We start from the raw sequence: 17280 nt of genomic DNA on the forward strand, positions 1-17280 counted from the left end.
TAATGGAATTATTCACATGGCCAACCAATAATCTCATAATCTGCTGTTTATCCAGTGTACAAATGACAAGAAAAAGGAACTCTACAATAACTACTCTGTATAGGGTTCTATGGTGTAATGGTTAGCACTCAGGACTCTGAATCCTGCGATCCGAGTTCAAATCTCGGTAGGACCTACCTTGATTTTGCAGTGACACACTCCTCCCCTGTCAACTTTAAAATAGTTATGCGTGAAAGAAACAAGTGGGTGGGAGTCGATAAGCATTCTTGTTACGCACGAATGGCTAGCCTACGGTAAATGCATACTATGAGTGCCTGGTACGCTGATACCGTTTCTGTCCAGAAAGGTTTCTATCTGTTTTTCCGGTGAACCAAGGACAGTAAAATCTGAACCCGTCACAGAGTATTGAGTACAGGGTTCTATGCTGTAAAGGTTATCACTCAGGACTCTGAATCCTACAATCCGAGTTTAACTCTTGGACGATCCTACCATGTCAATTAATTTACCTCGTGGAACTAGAATATAGCTGTCCAAATATTGTTGTCAGTTGAAAGTATTTGCAACAGGTGAAGGAACGACAGTCCGCTGTTGCTAATTAAACTCAGATTTTTTTTTTCAATTTCCATGTGGCTTTAGAATATGGTTCTATGGTGTAATGGTTAGCACTCTGGACTTTGAATCCAGTGATCCGAGTTCAAATCTCGGTAGAACCTTCCTATTTTTTGTGCTGAATTATTCACATGGCCAACCAATAATCTCATAATCTGCTGTTTATCCGGTGTACAAATGACAAGAAAAAGGAACTCTACAATAACTACTCTGTATAGGGTTCTATGGTGTAATGGTTAGCACTCAGGACTCTGAATCCTGCGATCCGAGTTCAAATCTCGGTAGGACCTACCTTGATTTTGCAGTGACACACTCCTCCCCTGTCAACTTTAAAATAGTTATGCGTGAAAGAAACAAGTGGGTGGGAGTCGATAAGCATTCTTGTTACGCACGAATGGCTAGCCTACGGTAAATGCATACTATGAGTGCCTGGTACGCTGATACCGTTTCTGTCCAGAAAGGTTTCTATCTGTTTTTCCGGTGAACCAAGGACAGTAAAATCTGAACCCGTCACAGAGTATTGAGTACAGGGTTCTATGCTGTAAAGGTTATCACTCAGGACTCTGAATCCTACAATCCGAGTTTAACTCTTGGACGATCCTACCATGTCAATTAATTTACCTCGTGGAACTAGAATATAGCTGTCCAAATATTGTTGTCAGTTGAAAGTATTTGCAACAGGTGAAGGAACGACAGTCCGCTGTTGCTAATTAAACTCAGATTTTTTTTTTTCAATTTCCATGTGGCTTTAGAATATGGTTCTATGGTGTAATGGTTAGCACTCTGGACTTTGAATCCAGTGATCCGAGTTCAAATCTCGGTAGAACCTTCCTATTTTTGTGCTGAATTATTCACATGGCCAACCAATAATCTCATAATCTGCTGTTTATCCGGTGTACAAATGACAAGAAAAAGGAACTCTACAATAACTACTCTGTATAGGGTTCTATGGTGTAATGGTTAGCACTCAGGACTCTGAATCCTGAATCCTGCGATCCGAGTTCAAATCTCGGTAGGACCTACCTTGATTTTGCAGTGACACACTCCTCCCCTGTCAACTTTAAAATAGTTATGCGTGAAAGAAACAAGTGGGTGGGAGTCGATAAGCATTCTTGTTACGCACGAATGGCTAGCCTACGGTAAATGCATACTATGAGTGCCTGGTACGCTGATACCGTTTCTGTCCAGAAAGGTTTCTATCTGTTTTTCCGGTGAACCAAGGACAGTAAAATCTGAACCCGTCACAGAGTATTGAGTACAGGGTTCTATGCTGTAAAGGTTATCACTCAGGACTCTGAATCCTACAATCCGAGTTTAACTCTTGGACGATCCTACCATGTCAATTAATTTACCTCGTGGAACTAGAATATAGCTGTCCAAATATTGTTGTCAGTTGAAAGTATTTGCAACAGGTGAAGGAACGACAGTCCGCTGTTGCTAATTAAACTCAGATTTTTTTTTTTCAATTTCCATGTGGCTTTAGAATATGGTTCTATGGTGTAATGGTTAGCACTCTGGACTTTGAATCCAGTGATCCGAGTTCAAATCTCGGTAGAACCTTCCTATTTTTTGTGCTGAATTATCACATGGCCAACCAATAATCTCATAATCTGCTGTTTATCCGGTGTACAAATGACAAGAAAAAGGAACTCTACAATAACTACTCTGTATAGGGTTCTATGGTGTAATCTGCTGTTTATGGTACAAATGACAAGAAAAAGCACAATCTACTCTGACTATGGTGTAATCCTCAGGACTCTGAATCCTGCGATCCGAGTTCAAATCTCGGTAGGACCTACCTTGATTTTGCAGTGACACACTCCTCCCCTGTCAACTTTAAAATAGTTATGCGTGAAAGAAACAAGTGGGTGGGAGTCGATAAGCATTCTTGTTACGCACGAATGGCTAGCCTACGGTAAATGCATACTATGAGTGCCTGGTACGCTGATACCGTTTCTGTCCAGAAAGGTTTCTATCTGTTTTTCCGGTGAACCAAGGACAGTAAAATCTGAACCCGTCACAGAGTATTGAGTACAGGGTTCTATGCTGTAAAGGTTATCACTCAGGACTCTGAATCCTACAATCCGAGTTTAACTCTTGGACGATCCTACCATGTCAATTAATTTACCTCGTGGAACTAGAATATAGCTGTCCAAATATTGTTGTCAGTTGAAAGTATTTGCAACAGGTGAAGGAACGACAGTCCGCTGTTGCTAATTAAACTCAGATTTTTTTTTTTTTTTCAATTTCCATGTGGCTTTAGAATATGGTTCTATGGTGTAATGGTTAGCACTCTGGACTTTGAATCCAGTGATCCGAGTTCAAATCTCGGTAGAACCTTCCTATTTTTGTGCTGAATTATTCACATGGCCAACCAATAATCTCATAATCTGCTGTTTATCCGGTGTACAAATGACAAGAAAAAGGAACTCTACAATAACTACTCTGTATAGGGTTCTATGGTGTAATGGTTAGCACTCAGGACTCTGAATCCTGCGATCCGAGTTCAAATCTCGGTAGACCTTCCTATTTTTTTCAAATTCACATGGCCAACCAATAATCTCATAATCTGCTGTTTATCCAGTGTACAAATGACAAGAAAAAGGAACTCTACAATAACTACTCTGTATAGGGTTCTATGGTGTAATGGTTAGCACTCAGGACTCTGAATCCTGCGATCCGAGTTCAAATCTCGGTAGGACCTACCTTGATTTTGCAGTGACACACTCCTCCCCTGTCAACTTTAAAATAGTTATGCGTGAAAGAAACAAGTGGGTGGGAGTCGATAAGCATTCTTGTTACGCACGAATGGCTAGCCTACGGTAAATGCATACTATGAGTGCCTGGTACGCTGATACCGTTTCTGTCCAGAAAGGTTTCTATCTGTTTTTCCGGTGAACCAAGGACAGTAAAATCTGAACCCGTCACAGAGTATTGAGTACAGGGTTCTATGCTGTAAAGGTTATCACTCAGGACTCTGAATCCTACAATCCGAGTTTAACTCTTGGACGATCCTACCATGTCAATTAATTTACCTCGTGGAACTAGAATATAGCTGTCCAAATATTGTTGTCAGTTGAAAGTATTTGCAACAGGTGAAGGAACGACAGTCCGCTGTTGCTAATTAAACTCAGATTTTTTTTTTTTTCAATTTCCATGTGGCTTTAGAATATGGTTCTATGGTGTAATGGTTAGCACTCTGGACTTTGAATCCAGTGATCCGAGTTCAAATCTCGGTAGAACCTTCCTATTTTTGTGCTGAATTATTCACATGGCCAACCAATAATCTCATAATCTGCTGTTTATCCGGTGTACAAATGACAAGAAAAAGGAACTCTACAATAACTACTCTGTATAGGGTTCTATGGTGTAATGGTTAGCACTCAGGACTCTGAATCCTGCGATCCGAGTTCAAATCTCGGTAGGACCTTCCTATTTTTTGTGCTGAATTATCACATGGCCAACCAATAATCTCATAATCTGCTGTTTATCCAGTGTACAAATTACAAGAAAAAGGAACTCTACAATAACTACTCTGTATAGGGTTCTATGGTGTAATGGTTAGCACTCAGGACTCTGAATCCTGCGATCCGAGTTCAAATCTCGGTAGGACCTACCTTGATTTTGCAGTGACACACTCCTCCCCTGTCAACTTTAAAATAGTTATGCGTGAAAGAAACAAGTGGGTGGGAGTCGATAAGCATTCTTGTTACGCACGAATGGCTAGCCTACGGTAAATGCATACTATGAGTGCCTGGTACGCTGATACCGTTTCTGTCCAGAAAGGTTTCTATCTGTTTTTCCGGTGAACCAAGGACAGTAAAATCTGAACCCGTCACAGAGTATTGAGTACAGGGTTCTATGCTGTAAAGGTTATCACTCAGGACTCTGAATCCTACAATCCGAGTTTAACTCTTGGACGATCCTACCATGTCAATTAATTTACCTCGTGGAACTAGAATATAGCTGTCCAAATATTGTTGTCAGTTGAAAGTATTTGCAACAGGTGAAGGAACGACAGTCCGCTGTTGCTAATTAAACTCAGATTTTTTTTTTTTTCAATTTCCATGTGGCTTTAGAATATGGTTCTATGGTGTAATGGTTAGCACTCTGGACTTTGAATCCAGTGATCCGAGTTCAAATCTCGGTAGAACCTTCCTATTTTTTGTGCTGAATTATTCACATGGCCAACCAATAATCTCATAATCTGCTGTTTATCCGGTGTACAAATGACAAGAAAAAGGAACTCTACAATAACTACTCTGTATAGGGTTCTATGGTGTAATGGTTAGCACTCAGGACTCTGAATCCTGCGATCCGAGTTCAAATCTCGGTAGGACCTACCTTGATTTTGCAGTGACACACTCCTCCCCTGTCAACTTTAAAATAGTTATGCGTGAAAGAAACAAGTGGGTGGGAGTCGATAAGCATTCTTGTTACGCACGAATGGCTAGCCACGGTAAATGCATACTATGAGTGCCTGGTACGCTGATACCGTTTCTGTCCAGAAAGGTTTCTATCTGTTTTTCCGGTGAACCAAGGACAGTAAAATCTGAACCCGTCACAGAGTATTGAGTACAGGGTTCTATGCTGTAAAGGTTATCACTCAGGACTCTGAATCCTACAATCCGAGTTTAACTCTTGGACGATCCTACCATGTCAATTAATTTACCTCGTGGAACTAGAATATAGCTGTCCAAATATTGTTGTCAGTTGAAAGTATTTGCAACAGGTGAAGGAACGACAGTCCGCTGTTGCTAATTAAACTCAGATTTTTTTTTTTTTCAATTTCCATGTGGCTTTAGAATATGGTTCTATGGTGTAATGGTTAGCACTCTGGACTTTGAATCCAGTGATCCGAGTTCAAATCTCGGTAGAACCTTCCTATTTTTTGTGCTGAATTATTCACATGGCCAACCAATAATCTCATAATCTGCTGTTTATCCGGTGTACAAATGACAAGAAAAAGGAACTCTACAATAACTACTCTGTATAGGGTTCTATGGTGTAATGGTTAGCACTCAGGACTCTGAATCCTGCGATCCGAGTTCAAATCTCGGTAGGACCTACCTTGATTTTGCAGTGACACACTCCTCCCCTGTCAACTTTAAAATAGTTATGCGTGAAAGAAACAAGTGGGTGGGAGTCGATAAGCATTCTTGTTACGCACGAATGGCTAGCCTACGGTAAATGCATACTATGAGTGCCTGGTACGCTGATACCGTTTCTGTCCAGAAAGGTTTCTATCTGTTTTTCCGGTGAACCAAGGACAGTAAAATCTGAACCCGTCACAGAGTATTGAGTACAGGGTTCTATGCTGTAAAGGTTATCACTCAGGACTCTGAATCCTACAATCCGAGTTTAACTCTTGGACGATCCTACCATGTCAATTAATTTACCTCGTGGAACTAGAATATAGCTGTCCAAATATTGTTGTCAGTTGAAAGTATTTGCAACAGGTGAAGGAACGACAGTCCGCTGTTGCTAATTAAACTCAGATTTTTTTTTTTTTCAATTTCCATGTGGCTTTAGAATATGGTTCTATGGTGTAATGGTTAGCACTCTGGACTTTGAATCCAGTGATCCGAGTTCAAATCTCGGTAGAACCTTCCTATTTTTTGTGCTGAATTATTCACATGGCCAACCAATAATCTCATAATCTGCTGTTTATCCGGTGTACAAATGACAAGAAAAAGGAACTCTACAATAACTACTCTGTATAGGGTTCTATGGTGTAATGGTTAGCACTCAGGACTCTGAATCCTGCGATCCGAGTTCAAATCTCGGTAGGACCTACCTTGATTTTGCAGTGACACACTCCTCCCCTGTCAACTTTAAAATAGTTATGCGTGAAAGAAACAAGTGGGTGGGAGTCGATAAGCATTCTTGTTACGCACGAATGGCTAGCCTACGGTAAATGCATACTATGAGTGCCTGGTACGCTGATACCGTTTCTGTCCAGAAAGGTTTCTATCTGTTTTTCCGGTGAACCAAGGACAGTAAAATCTGAACCCGTCACAGAGTATTGAGTACAGGGTTCTATGCTGTAAAGGTTATCACTCAGGACTCTGAATCCTACAATCCGAGTTTAACTCTTGGACGATCCTACCATGTCAATTAATTTACCTCGTGGAACTAGAATATAGCTGTCCAAATATTGTTGTCAGTTGAAAGTATTTGCAACAGGTGAAGGAACGACAGTCCGCTGTTGCTAATTAAACTCAGATTTTTTTTTTCAATTTCCATGTGGCTTTAGAATATGGTTCTATGGTGTAATGGTTAGCACTCTGGACTTTGAATCCAGTGATCCGAGTTCAAATCTCGGTAGAACCTTCCTATTTTTTGTGCTGAATTATTCACATGGCCAACCAATAATCTCATAATCTGCTGTTTATCCGGTGTACAAATGACAAGAAAAAGGAACTCTACAATAACTACTCTGTATAGGGTTCTATGGTGTAATGGTTAGCACTCAGGACTCTGAATCCTGCGATCCGAGTTCAAATCTCGGTAGGACCTTCCTATTTTTTGTGCTGAATTATTCACATGGCCAACCAATAATCTCATAATCTGCTGTTTATCCAGTGTACAAATGACAAGAAAAAGGAACTCTACAATAACTACTCTGTATAGGGTTCTATGGTGTAATGGTTAGCACTCAGGACTCTGAATCCTGCGATCCGAGTTCAAATCTCGGTAGGACCTACCTTGATTTTGCAGTGACACACTCCTCCCCTGTCAACTTTAAAATAGTTATGCGTGAAAGAAACAAGTGGGTGGGAGTCGATAAGCATTCTTGTTACGCACGAATGGCTAGCCTACGGTAAATGCATACTATGAGTGCCTGGTACGCTGATACCGTTTCTGTCCAGAAAGGTTTCTATCTGTTTTTCCGGTGAACCAAGGACAGTAAAATCTGAACCCGTCACAGAGTATTGAGTACAGGGTTCTATGCTGTAAAGGTTATCACTCAGGACTCTGAATCCTACAATCCGAGTTTAACTCTTGGACGATCCTACCATGTCAATTAATTTACCTCGTGGAACTAGAATATAGCTGTCCAAATATTGTTGTCAGTTGAAAGTATTTGCAACAGGTGAAGGAACGACAGTCCGCTGTTGCTAATTAAACTCAGATTTTTTTTTCAATTTCCATGTGGCTTTAGAATATGGTTCTATGGTGTAATGGTTAGCACTCTGGACTTTGAATCCAGTGATCCGAGTTCAAATCTCGGTAGAACCTTCCTATTTTTTGTGCTGAATTATTCACATGGCCAACCAATAATCTCATAATCTGCTGTTTATCCGGTGTACAAATGACAAGAAAAAGGAACTCTACAATAACTACTCTGTATAGGGTTCTATGGTGTAATGGTTAGCACTCAGGACTCTGAATCCTGCGATCCGAGTTCAAATCTCGGTAGGACCTACCTTGATTTTGCAGTGACACACTCCTCCCCTGTCAACTTTAAAATAGTTATGCGTGAAAGAAACAAGTGGGTGGGAGTCGATAAGCATTCTTGTTACGCACGAATGGCTAGCCTACGGTAAATGCATACTATGAGTGCCTGGTACGCTGATACCGTTTCTGTCCAGAAAGGTTTCTATCTGTTTTTCCGGTGAACCAAGGACAGTAAAATCTGAACCCGTCACAGAGTATTGAGTACAGGGTTCTATGCTGTAAAGGTTATCACTCAGGACTCTGAATCCTACAATCCGAGTTTAACTCTTGGACGATCCTACCATGTCAATTAATTTACCTCGTGGAACTAGAATATAGCTGTCCAAATATTGTTGTCAGTTGAAAGTATTTGCAACAGGTGAAGGAACGACAGTCCGCTGTTGCTAATTAAACTCAGATTTTTTTTTTTCAATTTCCATGTGGCTTTAGAATATGGTTCTATGGTGTAATGGTTAGCACTCTGGACTTTGAATCCAGTGATCCGAGTTCAAATCTCGGTAGAAATTCCTATTTTTTGTGCTGAATTATTCACATGGCCAACCAATAATCTCATAATCTGCTGTTTATCCGGTGTACAAATGACAAGAAAAAGGAACTCTACAATAACTACTCTGTATAGGGTTCTATGGTGTAATGGTTAGCACTCAGGACTCTGAATCCTGCGATCCGAGTTCAAATCTCGGTAGGACCTACCTTGATTTTGCAGTGACACACTCCTCCCCTGTCAACTTTAAAATAGTTATGCGTGAAAGAAACAAGTGGGTGGGAGTCGATAAGCATTCTTGTTACGCACGAATGGCTAGCCTACGGTAAATGCATACTATGAGTGCCTGGTACGCTGATACCGTTTCTGTCCAGAAAGGTTTCTATCTGTTTTTCCGGTGAACCAAGGACAGTAAAATCTGAACCCGTCACAGAGTATTGAGTACAGGGTTCTATGCTGTAAAGGTTATCACTCAGGACTCTGAATCCTACAATCCGAGTTTAACTCTTGGACGATCCTACCATGTCAATTAATTTACCTCGTGGAACTAGAATATAGCTGTCCAAATATTGTTGTCAGTTGAAAGTATTTGCAACAGGTGAAGGAACGACAGTCCGCTGTTGCTAATTAAACTCAGATTTTTTTTTTTCAATTTCCATGTGGCTTTAGAATATGGTTCTATGGTGTAATGGTTAGCACTCTGGACTTTGAATCCAGTGATCCGAGTTCAAATCTCGGTAGAACCTTCCTATTTTTTGTGCTGAATTATTCACATGGCCAACCAATAATCTCATAATCTGCTGTTTATCCGGTGTACAAATGACAAGAAAAAGGAACTCTACAATAACTACTCTGTATAGGGTTCTATGGTGTAATGGTTAGCACTCAGGACTCTGAATCCTGCGATCCGAGTTCAAATCTCGGTAGGACCTACCTTGATTTTGCAGTGACATTATTCACATGGCCAACCAATAATCTCATAATCTGTTCTGTTTATCCAGTGCCGGTGAAAATGACAAGGAACTCTCTAAAACAATAACTACTCTGTATAGGGTTCTATGGTGTAATGGTTAGCACTCAGGACTCTGAATCCTGCGATCCGAGTTCAAATCTCGGTAGGACCTACCTTGATTTTGCAGTGACACACTCCTCCCCTGTCAACTTTAAAATAGTTATGCGTGAAAGAAACAAGTGGGTGGGAGTCGATAAGCATTCTTGTTACGCACGAATGGCTAGCCTACGGTAAATGCATACTATGAGTGCCTGGTACGCTGATACCGTTTCTGTCCAGAAAGGTTTCTATCTGTTTTTCCGGTGAACCAAGGACAGTAAAATCTGAACCCGTCACAGAGTATTGAGTACAGGGTTCTATGCTGTAAAGGTTATCACTCAGGACTCTGAATCCTACAATCCGAGTTTAACTCTTGGACGATCCTACCATGTCAATTAATTTACCTCGTGGAACTAGAATATAGCTGTCCAAATATTGTTGTCAGTTGAAAGTATTTGCAACAGGTGAAGGAACGACAGTCCGCTGTTGCTAATTAAACTCAGATTTTTTTTTTTTCAATTTCCATGTGGCTTTAGAATATGGTTCTATGGTGTAATGGTTAGCACTCTGGACTTTGAATCCAGTGATCCGAGTTCAAATCTCGGTAGAACCTTCCTATTTTTTGTGCTGAATTATTCACATGGCCAACCAATAATCTCATAATCTGCTGTTTATCCGGTGTACAAATGACAAGAAAAAGGAACTCTACAATAACTACTCTGTATAGGGTTCTATGGTGTAATGGTTAGCACTCAGGACTCTGAATCCTGCGATCCGAGTTCAAATCTCGGTAGGACCTACCTTGATTTTGCAGTGACACACTCCTCCCCTGTCAACTTTAAAATAGTTATGCGTGAAAGAAACAAGTGGGTGGGAGTCGATAAGCATTCTTGTTACGCACGAATGGCTAGCCTACGGTAAATGCATACTATGAGTGCCTGGTACGCTGATACCGTTTCTGTCCAGAAAGGTTTCTATCTGTTTTCCGGTGAACCAAGGACAGTAAAATCTGAACCCGTCACAGAGTATTGAGTACAGGGTTCTATGCTGTAAAGGTTATCACTCAGGACTCTGAATCCTACAATCCGAGTTTAACTCTTGGACGATCCTACCATGTCAATTAATTTACCTCGTGGAACTAGAATATAGCTGTCCAAATATTGTTGTCAGTTGAAAGTATTTGCAACAGGTGAAGGAACGACAGTCCGCTGTTGCTAATTAAACTCAGATTTTTTTTTTTCAATTTCCATGTGGCTTTAGAATATGGTTCTATGGTGTAATGGTTAGCACTCTGGACTTTGAATCCAGTGATCCGAGTTCAAATCTCGGTAGAACCTTCCTATTTTTTGTGCTGAATTATTCACATGGCCAACCAATAATCTCATAATCTGCTGTTTATCCGGTGTACAAATGACAAGAAAAAGGAACTCTACAATAACTACTCTGTATAGGGTTCTATGGTGTAATGGTTAGCACTCAGGACTCTGAATCCTGTGATCCGAGTTCAAATCTCGGTAGAACCTTCCTATTTTTGTGCTGAATTATTCACATGGCCAACCAATAATCTCATAATCTGCTGTTTATCCGGTGTACAAATGACAAGAAAAAGGAACTCTACAATAACTACTCTGTATAGGGTTCTATGGTGTAATGGTTAGCACTCAGGACTCTGAATCCTGCGATCCGAGTTCAAATCTCGGTAGGACCTACCTTGATTTTGCAGTGACACACTCCTCCCCTGTCAACTTTAAAATAGTTATGCGTGAAAGAAACAAGTGGGTGGGAGTCGATAAGCATTCTTGTTACGCACGAATGGCTAGCCTACGGTAAATGCATACTATGAGTGCCTGGTACGCTGATACCGTTTCTGTCCAGAAAGGTTTCTATCTGTTTTTCCGGTGAACCAAGGACAGTAAAATCTGAACCCGTCACAGAGTATTGAGTACAGGGTTCTATGCTGTAAAGGTTATCACTCAGGACTCTGAATCCTACAATCCGAGTTTAACTCTTGGACGATCCTACCATGTCAATTAATTTACCTCGTGGAACTAGAATATAGCTGTCCAAATATTGTTGTCAGTTGAAAGTATTTGCAACAGGTGAAGGAACGACAGTCCGCTGTTGCTAATTAAACTCAGATTTTTTTTTTTTTCAATTTCCATGTGGCTTTAGAATATGGTTCTATGGTGTAATGGTTAGCACTCTGGACTTTGAATCCAGTGATCCGAGTTCAAATCTCGGTAGAACCTTCCTATTTTTGTGCTGAATTATTCACATGGCCAACCAATAATCTCATAATCTGCTGTTTATCCGGTGTACAAATGACAAGAAAAAGGAACTCTACAATAACTACTCTGTATAGGGTTCTATGGTGTAATGGTTAGCACTCAGGACTCTGAATCCTGCGATCCGAGTTCAAATCTCGGTAGGACCTACCTTGATTTTGCAGTGACACACTCCTCCCCTGTCAACTTTAAAATAGTTATGCGTGAAAGAAACAAGTGGGTGGGAGTCGATAAGCATTCTTGTTACGCACGAATGGCTAGCCTACGGTAAATGCATACTATGAGTGCCTGGTACGCTGATACCGTTTCTGTCCAGAAAGGTTTCTATCTGTTTTTCCGGTGAACCAAGGACAGTAAAATCTGAACCCGTCACAGAGTATTGAGTACAGGGTTCTATGCTGTAAAGGTTATCACTCAGGACTCTGAATCCTACAATCCGAGTTTAACTCTTGGACGATCCTACCATGTCAATTAATTTACCTCGTGGAACTAGAATATAGCTGTCCAAATATTGTTGTCAGTTGAAAGTATTTGCAACAGGTGAAGGAACGACAGTCCGCTGTTGCTAATTAAACTCAGATTTTTTTTTTTCAATTTCCATGTGGCTTTAGAATATGGTTCTATGGTGTAATGGTTAGCACTCTGGACTTTGAATCCAGTGATCCGAGTTCAAATCTCGGTAGAACCTTCCTATTTTTGTGCTGAATTATTCACATGGCCAACCAATAATCTCATAATCTGCTGTTTATCCGGTGTACAAATGACAAGAAAAAGGAACTCTACAATAACTACTCTGTATAGGGTTCTATGGTGTAATGGTTAGCACTCAGGACTCTGAATCCTGCGATCCGAGTTCAAATCTCGGTAGGACCTACCTTGATTTTGCAGTGACACACTCCTCCCCTGTCAACTTTAAAATAGTTATGCGTGAAAGAAACAAGTGGGTGGGAGTCGATAAGCATTCTTGTTACGCACGAATGGCTAGCCTACGGTAAATGCATACTATGAGTGCCTGGTACGCTGATACCGTTTCTGTCCAGAAAGGTTTCTATCTGTTTTTCCGGTGAACCAAGGACAGTAAAATCTGAACCCGTCACAGAGTATTGAGTACAGGGTTCTATGCTGTAAAGGTTATCACTCAGGACTCTGAATCCTACAATCCGAGTTTAACTCTTGGACGATCCTACCATGTCAATTAATTTACCTCGTGGAACTAGAATATAGCTGTCCAAATATTGTTGTCAGTTGAAAGTATTTGCAACAGGTGAAGGAACGACAGTCCGCTGTTGCTAATTAAACTCAGATTTTTTTTTTTTTCAATTTCCATGTGGCTTTAGAATATGGTTCTATGGTGTAATGGTTAGCACTCTGGACTTTGAATCCAGTGATCCGAGTTCAAATCTCGGTAGAACCTTCCTATTTTTTGTGCTGAATTATTCACATGGCCAACCAATAATCTCATAATCTGCTGTTTATCCGGTGTACAAATGACAAGAAAAAGGAACTCTACAATAACTACTCTGTATAGGGTTCTATGGTGTAATGGTTAGCACTCAGGACTCTGAATCCTGCGATCCGAGTTCAAATCTCGGTAGGACCTACCTTGATTTTGCAGTGACACACTCCTCCCCTGTCAACTTTAAAATAGTTATGCGTGAAAGAAACAAGTGGGTGGGAGTCGATAAGCATTCTTGTTACGCACGAATGGCTAGCCTACGGTAAATGCATACTATGAGTGCCTGGTACGCTGATACCGTTTCTGTCCAGAAAGGTTTCTATCTGTTTTTCCGGTGAACCAAGGACAGTAAAATCTGAACCCGTCACAGAGTATTGAGTACAGGGTTCTATGCTGTAAAGGTTATCACTCAGGACTCTGAATCCTACAATCCGAGTTTAACTCTTGGACGATCCTACCATGTCAATTAATTTACCTCGTGGAACTAGAATATAGCTGTCCAAATATTGTTGTCAGTTGAAAGTATTTGCAACAGGTGAAGGAACGACAGTCCGCTGTTGCTAATTAAACTCAGATTTTTTTTTTTTTTTCAATTTCCATGTGGCTTTAGAATATGGTTCTATGGTGTAATGGTTAGCACTCTGGACTTTGAATCCAGTGATCCGAGTTCAAATCTCGGTAGAACCTTCCTATTTTTTGTGCTGAATTATTCACATGGCCAACCAATAATCTCATAATCTGCTGTTTATCCGTGTACAAATGACAAGAAAAAGGAACTCTACAATAACTACTCTGTATAGGGTTCTATGGTGTAATGGTTAGCACTCAGGACTCTGAATCCTGCGATCCGAGTTCAAATCTCGGTAGGACCTACCTTGATTTTGCAGTGACACACTCCTCCCCTGTCAACTTTAAAATAGTTATGCGTGAAAGAAACAAGTGGGTGGGAGTCGATAAGCATTCTTGTTACGCACGAATGGCTAGCCTACGGTAAATGCATACTATGAGTGCCTGGTACGCTGATACCGTTTCTGTCCAGAAAGGTTTCTATCTGTTTTTCCGGTGAACCAAGGACAGTAAAATCTGAACCCGTCACAGAGTATTGAGTACAGGGTTCTATGCTGTAAAGGTTATCACTCAGGACTCTGAATCCTACAATCCGAGTTTAACTCTTGGACGATCCTACCATGTCAATTAATTTACCTCGTGGAACTAGAATATAGCTGTCCAAATATTGTTGTCAGTTGAAAGTATTTGCAACAGGTGAAGGAACGACAGTCCGCTGTTGCTAATTAAACTCAGATTTTTTTTTTTCAATTTCCATGTGGCTTTAGAATATGGTTCTATGGTGTAATGGTTAGCACTCTGGACTTTGAATCCAGTGATCCGAGTTCAAATCTCGGTAGAACCTTCCTATTTTTTGTGCTGAATTATTCACATGGCCAACCAATAATCTCATAATCTGCTGTTTATCCGGTGTACAAATGACAAGAAAAAGGAACTCTACAATAACTACTCTGTATAGGGTTCTATGGTGTAATGGTTAGGGACTCTGAATCTATGGTGTAATGGTTAGCACTCAGGACTCTGAACTCAGGACTCTGAATCCTGCGATCCGAGTTCAAATCTCGGTAGGACCTACCTTGATTTTGCAGTGACACACTCCTCCCCTGTCAACTTTAAAATAGTTATGCGTGAAAGAAACAAGTGGGTGGGAGTCGATAAGCATTCTTGTTACGCACGAATGGCTAGCCTACGGTAAATGCATACTATGAGTGCCTGGTACGCTGATACCGTTTCTGTCCAGAAAGGTTTCTATCTGTTTTTCCGGTGAACCAAGGACAGTAAAATCTGAACCCGTCACAGAGTATTGAGTACAGGGTTCTATGCTGTAAAGGTTATCACTCAGGACTCTGAATCCTACAATCCGAGTTTAACTCTTGGACGATCCTACCATGTCAATTAATTTACCTCGTGGAACTAGAATATAGCTGTCCAAATATTGTTGTCAGTTGAAAGTATTTGCAACAGGTGAAGGAACGACAGTCCGCTGTTGCTAATTAGACTCAGATTTTTTTTTTTTCAATTTCCATGTGGCTTTAGAATATGGTTCTATGGTGTAATGGTTAGCACTCTGGACTTTGAATCCAGTGATCCGAGTTCAAATCTCGGTAGAACCTTCCTATTTTTTGTGCTGAATTATTCACATGGCCAACCAATAATCTCATAATCTGCTGTTTATCCGGTGTACAAATGACAAGAAAAAGGAACTCTACAATAACTACTCTGTATAGGGTTCTATGGTGTAATGGTTAGCACTCAGGACTCTGAATCCTGCGATCCGAGTTCAAATCTCGGTAGGACCTACCTTGATTTTGCAGTGACACACTCCTCCCCTGTCAACTTTAAAATAGTTATGCGTGAAAGAAACAAGTGGGTGGGAGTCGATAAGCATTCTTGTTACGCACGAATGGCTAGCCTACGGTAAATGCATACTATGAGTGCCTGGTACGCTCATACCGTTTCTGTCCAGAAAGGTTTCTATCTGTTTTTCCGGTGAACCAAGGACAGTAAAATCTGAACCCGTCACAGAGTATTGAGTACAGGGTTCTATGCTGTAAAGGTTATCACTCAGGACTCTGAATCCTACAATCCGAGTTTAACTCTTGGACGATCCTACCATGTCAATTAATTTACCTCGTGGAACTAGAATATAGCTGTCCAAATATTGTTGTCAGTTGAAAGTATTTGCAACAGGTGAAGGAACGACAGTCCGCTGTTGCTAATTAAACTCAGATTTTTTTTTTTTTTTTCAATTTCCATGTGGCTTTAGAATATGGTTCTATGGTGTAATGGTTAGCACTCTGGACTTTGAATCCAGTGATCCGAGTTCAAATCTCGGTAGAACCTTCCTATTTTTTGTGCTGAATTATTCACATGGCCAACCAATAATCTCATAATCTGCTGTTTATCCGGTGTACAAATGACAAGAAAAAGGAACTCTACAATAACTACTCTGTATAGGGTTCTATGGTGTAATGGTTAGCACTCAGGACTCTGAATCCTGCGATCCGAGTTCAAATCTCGGTAGGACCTACCTTGATTTTGCAGTGACACACTCCTCCCCTGTCAACTTTAAAATAGTTATGCGTGAAAGAAACAAGTGGGTGGGAGTCGATAAGCATTCTTGTTACGCACGAATGGCTAGCCTACGGTAAATGCATACTATGAGTGCCTGGTACGCTCATACCGTTTCTGTCCAGAAAGGTTTCTATCTGTTTTTCCGGTGAACCAAGGACAGTAAAATCTGAACCCGTCACAGAGTATTGAGTACAGGGTTCTATGCTGTAAAGGTTATCACTCAGGACTCTGAATCCTACAATCCGAGTTTAACTCTTGGACGATCCTACCATGTCAATTAATTTACCTCGTGGAACTAGAATATAGCTGTCCAAATATTGTTGTCAGTTGAAAGTATTTGCAACAGGTGAAGGAACGACAGTCCGCTGTTGCTAATTAGACTCAGATTTTTTTTTTTTCAATTTCCATGTGGCTTTAGAATATGGTTCTATGGTGTAATGGTTAGCACTCTGGACTTTGAATCCAGTGATCCGAGTTCAAATCTCGGTAGAACCTTCCTATTTTTTGTGCTGAATTATTCACATGGCCAACCAATAATCTCATAATCTGCTGTTTATCCGGTGTACAAATGACAAGAAAAAGGAACTCTACAATAACTACTCTGTATAGGGTTCTATGGTGTAATGGTTAGCACTCAGGACTCTGAATCCTGCGATCCGAGTTCAAATCTCGGTAGGACCTACCTTGATTTTGCAGTGACACACTCCTCCCCTGTCAACTTTAAAATAGTTATGCGTGAAAGAAACAAGTGGGTGGGAGTCGATAAGCATTCTTGTTACGCACGAATGGCTAG

The 17280-nt window shown here is 40.7% G+C and overlaps 48 non-coding genes across 48 annotated transcripts; all 48 read left to right on the forward strand.

Moving 5' to 3' along the window:
• The first annotated feature begins 103 nt into the window (after positions 1-103).
• On the forward strand, positions 104-175 carry trnaq-cug (transfer RNA glutamine (anticodon CUG)). Its single transcript has one exon. It is a non-coding gene; the product is annotated as a tRNA-Gln (tRNA).
• Positions 176-641: 466 nt separating this feature from the next.
• trnaq-uug (transfer RNA glutamine (anticodon UUG)) lies at positions 642-713 on the forward strand. Its single transcript has one exon. It is a non-coding gene; the product is annotated as a tRNA-Gln (tRNA).
• Positions 714-827: 114 nt separating this feature from the next.
• Positions 828-899, forward strand: trnaq-cug (transfer RNA glutamine (anticodon CUG)). Its single transcript has one exon. It is a non-coding gene; the product is annotated as a tRNA-Gln (tRNA).
• A 467-nt stretch (positions 900-1366) lies between these two features.
• Positions 1367-1438, forward strand: trnaq-uug (transfer RNA glutamine (anticodon UUG)). Its single transcript has one exon. It is a non-coding gene; the product is annotated as a tRNA-Gln (tRNA).
• A 113-nt stretch (positions 1439-1551) lies between these two features.
• On the forward strand, positions 1552-1630 carry trnaq-cug (transfer RNA glutamine (anticodon CUG)). The gene is given in 2 exon segments: positions 1552-1588; positions 1596-1630. It is a non-coding gene; the product is annotated as a tRNA-Gln (tRNA).
• Positions 1631-2097: 467 nt separating this feature from the next.
• Positions 2098-2169, forward strand: trnaq-uug (transfer RNA glutamine (anticodon UUG)). Its single transcript has one exon. It is a non-coding gene; the product is annotated as a tRNA-Gln (tRNA).
• A 708-nt stretch (positions 2170-2877) lies between these two features.
• Positions 2878-2949, forward strand: trnaq-uug (transfer RNA glutamine (anticodon UUG)). The gene has a single exon. It is a non-coding gene; the product is annotated as a tRNA-Gln (tRNA).
• Positions 2950-3061: 112 nt separating this feature from the next.
• Positions 3062-3134, forward strand: trnaq-cug (transfer RNA glutamine (anticodon CUG)). The gene has a single exon. It is a non-coding gene; the product is annotated as a tRNA-Gln (tRNA).
• Positions 3135-3241: 107 nt separating this feature from the next.
• Positions 3242-3313, forward strand: trnaq-cug (transfer RNA glutamine (anticodon CUG)). Its single transcript has one exon. It is a non-coding gene; the product is annotated as a tRNA-Gln (tRNA).
• A 469-nt stretch (positions 3314-3782) lies between these two features.
• On the forward strand, positions 3783-3854 carry trnaq-uug (transfer RNA glutamine (anticodon UUG)). The gene has a single exon. It is a non-coding gene; the product is annotated as a tRNA-Gln (tRNA).
• Positions 3855-3967: 113 nt separating this feature from the next.
• On the forward strand, positions 3968-4039 carry trnaq-cug (transfer RNA glutamine (anticodon CUG)). The gene has a single exon. It is a non-coding gene; the product is annotated as a tRNA-Gln (tRNA).
• Positions 4040-4152: 113 nt separating this feature from the next.
• Positions 4153-4224, forward strand: trnaq-cug (transfer RNA glutamine (anticodon CUG)). Its single transcript has one exon. It is a non-coding gene; the product is annotated as a tRNA-Gln (tRNA).
• A 469-nt stretch (positions 4225-4693) lies between these two features.
• On the forward strand, positions 4694-4765 carry trnaq-uug (transfer RNA glutamine (anticodon UUG)). Its single transcript has one exon. It is a non-coding gene; the product is annotated as a tRNA-Gln (tRNA).
• A 114-nt stretch (positions 4766-4879) lies between these two features.
• On the forward strand, positions 4880-4951 carry trnaq-cug (transfer RNA glutamine (anticodon CUG)). The gene has a single exon. It is a non-coding gene; the product is annotated as a tRNA-Gln (tRNA).
• Positions 4952-5419: 468 nt separating this feature from the next.
• Positions 5420-5491, forward strand: trnaq-uug (transfer RNA glutamine (anticodon UUG)). The gene has a single exon. It is a non-coding gene; the product is annotated as a tRNA-Gln (tRNA).
• A 114-nt stretch (positions 5492-5605) lies between these two features.
• trnaq-cug (transfer RNA glutamine (anticodon CUG)) lies at positions 5606-5677 on the forward strand. Its single transcript has one exon. It is a non-coding gene; the product is annotated as a tRNA-Gln (tRNA).
• Positions 5678-6146: 469 nt separating this feature from the next.
• On the forward strand, positions 6147-6218 carry trnaq-uug (transfer RNA glutamine (anticodon UUG)). The gene has a single exon. It is a non-coding gene; the product is annotated as a tRNA-Gln (tRNA).
• Positions 6219-6332: 114 nt separating this feature from the next.
• On the forward strand, positions 6333-6404 carry trnaq-cug (transfer RNA glutamine (anticodon CUG)). Its single transcript has one exon. It is a non-coding gene; the product is annotated as a tRNA-Gln (tRNA).
• Positions 6405-6870: 466 nt separating this feature from the next.
• On the forward strand, positions 6871-6942 carry trnaq-uug (transfer RNA glutamine (anticodon UUG)). Its single transcript has one exon. It is a non-coding gene; the product is annotated as a tRNA-Gln (tRNA).
• Positions 6943-7056: 114 nt separating this feature from the next.
• Positions 7057-7128, forward strand: trnaq-cug (transfer RNA glutamine (anticodon CUG)). Its single transcript has one exon. It is a non-coding gene; the product is annotated as a tRNA-Gln (tRNA).
• A 114-nt stretch (positions 7129-7242) lies between these two features.
• trnaq-cug (transfer RNA glutamine (anticodon CUG)) lies at positions 7243-7314 on the forward strand. The gene has a single exon. It is a non-coding gene; the product is annotated as a tRNA-Gln (tRNA).
• A 465-nt stretch (positions 7315-7779) lies between these two features.
• trnaq-uug (transfer RNA glutamine (anticodon UUG)) lies at positions 7780-7851 on the forward strand. The gene has a single exon. It is a non-coding gene; the product is annotated as a tRNA-Gln (tRNA).
• A 114-nt stretch (positions 7852-7965) lies between these two features.
• Positions 7966-8037, forward strand: trnaq-cug (transfer RNA glutamine (anticodon CUG)). The gene has a single exon. It is a non-coding gene; the product is annotated as a tRNA-Gln (tRNA).
• A 467-nt stretch (positions 8038-8504) lies between these two features.
• On the forward strand, positions 8505-8579 carry trnaq-uug (transfer RNA glutamine (anticodon UUG)). The gene has a single exon. It is a non-coding gene; the product is annotated as a tRNA-Gln (tRNA).
• Positions 8580-8689: 110 nt separating this feature from the next.
• On the forward strand, positions 8690-8761 carry trnaq-cug (transfer RNA glutamine (anticodon CUG)). Its single transcript has one exon. It is a non-coding gene; the product is annotated as a tRNA-Gln (tRNA).
• A 467-nt stretch (positions 8762-9228) lies between these two features.
• trnaq-uug (transfer RNA glutamine (anticodon UUG)) lies at positions 9229-9300 on the forward strand. The gene has a single exon. It is a non-coding gene; the product is annotated as a tRNA-Gln (tRNA).
• A 114-nt stretch (positions 9301-9414) lies between these two features.
• Positions 9415-9486, forward strand: trnaq-cug (transfer RNA glutamine (anticodon CUG)). The gene has a single exon. It is a non-coding gene; the product is annotated as a tRNA-Gln (tRNA).
• Positions 9487-9606: 120 nt separating this feature from the next.
• On the forward strand, positions 9607-9678 carry trnaq-cug (transfer RNA glutamine (anticodon CUG)). The gene has a single exon. It is a non-coding gene; the product is annotated as a tRNA-Gln (tRNA).
• Positions 9679-10146: 468 nt separating this feature from the next.
• On the forward strand, positions 10147-10218 carry trnaq-uug (transfer RNA glutamine (anticodon UUG)). Its single transcript has one exon. It is a non-coding gene; the product is annotated as a tRNA-Gln (tRNA).
• A 114-nt stretch (positions 10219-10332) lies between these two features.
• trnaq-cug (transfer RNA glutamine (anticodon CUG)) lies at positions 10333-10404 on the forward strand. Its single transcript has one exon. It is a non-coding gene; the product is annotated as a tRNA-Gln (tRNA).
• A 466-nt stretch (positions 10405-10870) lies between these two features.
• Positions 10871-10942, forward strand: trnaq-uug (transfer RNA glutamine (anticodon UUG)). The gene has a single exon. It is a non-coding gene; the product is annotated as a tRNA-Gln (tRNA).
• Positions 10943-11056: 114 nt separating this feature from the next.
• On the forward strand, positions 11057-11128 carry trnaq-cug (transfer RNA glutamine (anticodon CUG)). Its single transcript has one exon. It is a non-coding gene; the product is annotated as a tRNA-Gln (tRNA).
• Positions 11129-11241: 113 nt separating this feature from the next.
• Positions 11242-11313, forward strand: trnaq-cug (transfer RNA glutamine (anticodon CUG)). Its single transcript has one exon. It is a non-coding gene; the product is annotated as a tRNA-Gln (tRNA).
• Positions 11314-11782: 469 nt separating this feature from the next.
• Positions 11783-11854, forward strand: trnaq-uug (transfer RNA glutamine (anticodon UUG)). The gene has a single exon. It is a non-coding gene; the product is annotated as a tRNA-Gln (tRNA).
• A 113-nt stretch (positions 11855-11967) lies between these two features.
• On the forward strand, positions 11968-12039 carry trnaq-cug (transfer RNA glutamine (anticodon CUG)). Its single transcript has one exon. It is a non-coding gene; the product is annotated as a tRNA-Gln (tRNA).
• A 467-nt stretch (positions 12040-12506) lies between these two features.
• trnaq-uug (transfer RNA glutamine (anticodon UUG)) lies at positions 12507-12578 on the forward strand. Its single transcript has one exon. It is a non-coding gene; the product is annotated as a tRNA-Gln (tRNA).
• A 113-nt stretch (positions 12579-12691) lies between these two features.
• Positions 12692-12763, forward strand: trnaq-cug (transfer RNA glutamine (anticodon CUG)). The gene has a single exon. It is a non-coding gene; the product is annotated as a tRNA-Gln (tRNA).
• Positions 12764-13232: 469 nt separating this feature from the next.
• trnaq-uug (transfer RNA glutamine (anticodon UUG)) lies at positions 13233-13304 on the forward strand. The gene has a single exon. It is a non-coding gene; the product is annotated as a tRNA-Gln (tRNA).
• A 114-nt stretch (positions 13305-13418) lies between these two features.
• On the forward strand, positions 13419-13490 carry trnaq-cug (transfer RNA glutamine (anticodon CUG)). The gene has a single exon. It is a non-coding gene; the product is annotated as a tRNA-Gln (tRNA).
• A 471-nt stretch (positions 13491-13961) lies between these two features.
• Positions 13962-14033, forward strand: trnaq-uug (transfer RNA glutamine (anticodon UUG)). Its single transcript has one exon. It is a non-coding gene; the product is annotated as a tRNA-Gln (tRNA).
• Positions 14034-14146: 113 nt separating this feature from the next.
• On the forward strand, positions 14147-14218 carry trnaq-cug (transfer RNA glutamine (anticodon CUG)). Its single transcript has one exon. It is a non-coding gene; the product is annotated as a tRNA-Gln (tRNA).
• Positions 14219-14685: 467 nt separating this feature from the next.
• trnaq-uug (transfer RNA glutamine (anticodon UUG)) lies at positions 14686-14757 on the forward strand. The gene has a single exon. It is a non-coding gene; the product is annotated as a tRNA-Gln (tRNA).
• Positions 14758-15454: 697 nt separating this feature from the next.
• trnaq-uug (transfer RNA glutamine (anticodon UUG)) lies at positions 15455-15526 on the forward strand. The gene has a single exon. It is a non-coding gene; the product is annotated as a tRNA-Gln (tRNA).
• Positions 15527-15640: 114 nt separating this feature from the next.
• Positions 15641-15712, forward strand: trnaq-cug (transfer RNA glutamine (anticodon CUG)). Its single transcript has one exon. It is a non-coding gene; the product is annotated as a tRNA-Gln (tRNA).
• A 472-nt stretch (positions 15713-16184) lies between these two features.
• trnaq-uug (transfer RNA glutamine (anticodon UUG)) lies at positions 16185-16256 on the forward strand. The gene has a single exon. It is a non-coding gene; the product is annotated as a tRNA-Gln (tRNA).
• Positions 16257-16370: 114 nt separating this feature from the next.
• trnaq-cug (transfer RNA glutamine (anticodon CUG)) lies at positions 16371-16442 on the forward strand. Its single transcript has one exon. It is a non-coding gene; the product is annotated as a tRNA-Gln (tRNA).
• A 468-nt stretch (positions 16443-16910) lies between these two features.
• trnaq-uug (transfer RNA glutamine (anticodon UUG)) lies at positions 16911-16982 on the forward strand. Its single transcript has one exon. It is a non-coding gene; the product is annotated as a tRNA-Gln (tRNA).
• A 114-nt stretch (positions 16983-17096) lies between these two features.
• On the forward strand, positions 17097-17168 carry trnaq-cug (transfer RNA glutamine (anticodon CUG)). The gene has a single exon. It is a non-coding gene; the product is annotated as a tRNA-Gln (tRNA).
• The last annotated feature ends 112 nt before the right edge of the window (positions 17169-17280 follow it).

The sequence above is a fragment of the Oncorhynchus nerka genome, linkage group LG18 (assembly GCF_034236695.1).
Source record: "Oncorhynchus nerka isolate Pitt River linkage group LG18, Oner_Uvic_2.0, whole genome shotgun sequence".
Taxonomy (NCBI): domain Eukaryota; kingdom Metazoa; phylum Chordata; class Actinopteri; order Salmoniformes; family Salmonidae; genus Oncorhynchus; species Oncorhynchus nerka.